At 46.6% G+C, this 4245-nt stretch overlaps 1 protein-coding gene across 1 annotated transcript in view; it reads left to right on the top strand.

Annotated features, from left to right (window-relative positions):
- Nucleotides 1–4245, top strand: part of PAX3 (paired box 3) — an 80902-nt gene that overhangs the window by 8009 nt on the left and 68648 nt on the right. The window lies entirely within an intron of this gene.

The raw sequence follows: 4245 nt of genomic DNA, 5'->3' as shown, positions 1-4245 counted from the left end.
GGCGTGGCGGCCTGTGCGTGGATCTGGCTGCCCAGCACATGCACAGGCACTGGTGAAGGCGAGACAAAAGTACCAAATGAGCTGGTCAAACATTTGTACAACTTTTCCAGCTTTTACAAAGAAGGCCTTCTATACACAATCTACACTTGGAGATGAACTTGGAAAACAAAGAGGGGGGAGTCCGTTGAAACTCACACTTTGGCTTTGCACAGACAAAGCTTCAGCTAGCAGCAGCTTGATGTGAACAAAAGAAGGCAACCTTTTTATAATTCAAGGAGAAAAGAAGAGAAAACAGCCCCACAAAAGGCCGAGAAAAGACATTATGGGCTTGCAATGAGGGATGAATTATTCAATGAGCCCCTAATAGCTGATGCTCCACGCAGTTTTATGGACTCTCCACCGTGGAAAAAGTAGCTGTATTTACCTAGAAAATGTTTCTTGCATTTCTAGAAACTTAAGAGATGCTGAGTGCCATTCAAGAAGGACAAGTGAAACTCGTTCTTTAGAAGAGGGTTATTTCCTTGTTGTATTGGAACAAACCTTAAAACACTCTCAAAACTGAGTTTTTGACTCTTTACTAAAGCTTTCTGAGGAGCCCCATCTTCTCTGTGTCTGTGTTTGCTTGGATGCATGTAATACAAACACACAGAAGATGTTAACAATAAGGTGAAAAGGCAGAGTTTGATTGCCCAGTCCAGCTGCCCCTGTCAGAGAGTTTCCCCTAGAACCTCCTGTGACCAGGAATTTTTCCGAGAGGCACGTGCACCAAGGGAAAACCAGCTAAACTCAGTGCCCTAGTTTTTTGAAGGTATCTAGCTTTGCTGCCTTCCTGAGTTTCTCTACAGAGATTAAAAACAGAAGATAGGAAGCCTTGATGGAATTTATGGAACAAAAAGAATTAATAGAGACAGCAATATAAAAAATATTTTCACTGTAACTCCGTTCTCTCCTTCTCTTTGAAATACTTTTCTTTGACTCTTTGGTTCTTAAAGCAGGGCTTCTTACCTACCATAAATCTGTGTCCAGGCATGTGGCTGCTCCCGCCAGCCTTGGGGAGCCCCAGGACTCCTTCAGGAAAAGCCCTGGGGCTGGTGGTGCCTTGCTGTGAATGGGGGTTCCCTCGTGCTCTCCAGCATGGTTGTATGTGGAGGTTGTTTTCTGCCCTCCAACGTACCTTCTCCTTTCTGTAAGTCTTCGGCATGGCTCCCCGGGGGCTGCTTGGCCAGCCCACGCTGAGCAGAAGGCTGCAGCAGCACAGGAGGGGCAGTGGTAGCCACGGGCCACGGAGCCTCGAGTCTCTCCACAGTCGTGGGCAGGGAGCCGCGTGTCCTGTTTCTTCTCTTAAAACTGCTGGGGAAACCTGGTGTTGGTGCTTGGTCAGGGATTGCGAGGAGGTGCAACCTGAATGAGGCGGAGGCAAAGGGCTGCTCCGGGGGCAGCCACAGCCCCTGCTGCCGTTGTGCCCTCCTGCCTGGCTGCGCTGGAGTGGAGGGGCAGGAAAGGGCCCGGCGGGGCGGCCTGTGCGTGGATCTGGCTGCCCAGCACATGCACAGGCACTGGTGAAGGCGAGACAAAAGTACCAAATGAGCTGGTCAAACATTTGTACAACTTTTCCAGCTTTTACAAAGAAGGCCTTCTATACACAATCTACACTTGGAGATGAACTTGGAAAACAAAGAGGGGGGAGTCCATTGAAACTCACACTTTGGCTTTGCACAGACAAAGCTTCAGCTAGCAGCAGCTTGATGTGAACAAAAGAAGGCAACCTTTTTATAATTCAAGGAGAAAAGAAGAGAAAACAGCCCCACAAAAGGCCGAGAAAAGACATTATGGGCTTGCAATGAGGGATGAATTATTCAATGAGCCCCTAATAGCTGATGCTCCACGCAGTTTTATGGACTCTCCACCGTGGAAAAAGTAGCTGTATTTACCTAGAAAATGTTTCTTGCATTTCTAGAAACTTAAGAGATGCTGAGTGCCATTCAAGAAGGACAAGTGAAACTCGTTCTTTAGAAGAGGGTTATTTCCTTGTTGTATTGGAACAAACCTTAAAACACTCTCAAAACTGAGTTTTTGACTCTTTACTAAAGCTTTCTGAGGAGCCCCATCTTCTCTGTGTCTGTGTTTGCTTGGATGCATGTAATACAAACACACAGAAGATGCTAACAATAAGGTGAAAAGGCAGAGTTTGATTGCCCAGTCCAGCTGCCCCTGTCAGAGAGTTTCCCCTAGAACCTCCTGTGACCAGGAATTTTTCCGAGAGGCACGTGCACCAAGGGAAAACCAGCTAAACTCAGTGCCCTAGTTTTTTGAAGGTATCTAGCTTTGCTGCCTTCCTGAGTTTCTCTACAGAGATTAAAAACAGAAGATAGGAAGCCTTGATGGAATTTATGGAACAAAAAGAATTAATAGAGACAGCAATATAAAAAATATTTTCACTGTAACTCCGTTCTCTCCTTCTCTTTGAAATACTTTTCTTTGACTCTTTGGTTCTTAAAGCAGGGCTTCTTACCTACCATAAATCTGTGTCCAGGCATGTGGCTGCTCCCGCCAGCCTTGGGGAGCCCCAGGACTCCTTCAGGAAAAGCCCTGGGGCTGGTGGTGCCTTGCTGTGAATAGGGGTTCCCTCGTGCTCTCCAGCATGGTTGTATGTGGAGGTTGTTTTCTGCCCTCCAACGTACCTTCTCCTTTCTGTTCTGTGGACTTTGCTCCAAGTTCAGTCAGTGGCAAGATTCCCTCTGCCTCAACAGGGTAGGACAACCCTGTCCTGTCCTTGTGCAGGCAGGTTTTGGCTGGATGGACGTGGCTGGGCAGTTGTGTGCAAAGGGTGGCTTGATAATCCCATCTGTTCTGTGGCAGTGTCTGGGAAGGTTTGTCAGTTGGAGGGAGAGTGTGCTCCCCACAGCAACGCCTGCTCCCCCTCCCTGACTGGCAAGCTGTTGCTTAATCTTATTACTGGGGTGGCTGGGATGCTGCAGCGTGAGAGAGCTGCTGCTCAAGAAAAGTTTTGTTACCACAAGCATGCTTTATGTACAGTGTGATACTATAAGGACAACACACCGGAGAGCTCACTGCAACAAAAAAAACCAACCATAAAGTAAGTCCACCACTAATTTCCACATCCAGCTAACAAAAGAGGTTCTGCTTCACCTCCCATTGCCAGCAGAGGAGCTTCCATTTCACCCTGTCTATAAAAATCATCAGGTCAGATCCCGCTCTCCTACTGAAATTACTGGCAGCACTTCTGAGGATCTTGATGCTTCAGGATCATATTTGTCAGTTCCCACCAGCCTGGCTGTGAGGGCTGATGTGGCAGAGGTGCCTGCTGGCAGGGCAGCCCTGATGACCTCTCTGACGCTTGGGTTGCTTGCAGTATGTCTGAAGGTTATCCTGGTGGTGTGTGGCCAAGCCCCCGTGCAGCACGTCAGCCCTGGGAGCTCTGTGTCACAGTGTGAAAAAAGTGCAGATTTTTGGGGTCTTCTATGGTTTGCATGATTTTTATAGCTCTGGTGTTAGGGTCTCAAGTTATCATGGTAGCAGGAGTGTGGGTGCAGGGAGATGCAAAGGAGCCTTTTAGTTAGTTCAGAAAGCAAGTCCTAGGGCTGAGCACGGAGTGGGGAATCCAATCACTTTTGTGCTCAGGAGCACACATGTAGAGCTGGACATTTGCTGACATTGTCTGAAATCCTTTCTTTGTTGTGGGTGTTTGGGCGGCTAGGGAAGAGGCATTTGGATAAAAATTGTAATTAATTGAAGCTAATTCAAGATTTGGGATTTGGGGAGTACTTAAAGCAGAGTTGGATTAGGGAAAAGAGAAATATGGTATTTTTGAAAAAAAAAAAAAAAGTGCAATAGAAACAGTGTCTCATGTGGCTTGGGATTTTTCCCACCGCATATGTAAGTGGAGGTAAACTGTGTTTCAGCCTCTGTTCAGGGACACGTCTTTCACTGGCATTTCCAGATGTCACATGAGTAGCCTGCTTTGCTGTATTTGCCATTTCAGTCACTGTCACCCTCTATCCTGATTTTGGGTATATATTTAAAGAATAACTTGGTTGTTGCAGTGCCTATCAGGAAGCTTATAATTTTATAATAGCATATCTGTATTTCAGCTGCATGCATTTTTCTTAAAGGCACAAACCATAAATAAAGAACATGAAAGAGAAACCTCTGTGCCTTTATATGGCGCATCAGGGCATATTTTTAGTATAAGTGCTACAGAAGAGGGAGTCGCTTGTACCTTCA

The sequence above is a fragment of the Chaetura pelagica genome, unplaced genomic scaffold, assembly GCF_000747805.2.
Source record: "Chaetura pelagica isolate M959 unplaced genomic scaffold, ChaPel_1.0 scaffold207, whole genome shotgun sequence".
In the NCBI taxonomy this organism is placed as follows: Eukaryota; Metazoa; Chordata; class Aves; order Apodiformes; family Apodidae; genus Chaetura; species Chaetura pelagica.
The sequence above is the reverse complement of the archived record's forward strand: the minus strand, read 5'-3'. Positions and strand labels throughout refer to the sequence as shown.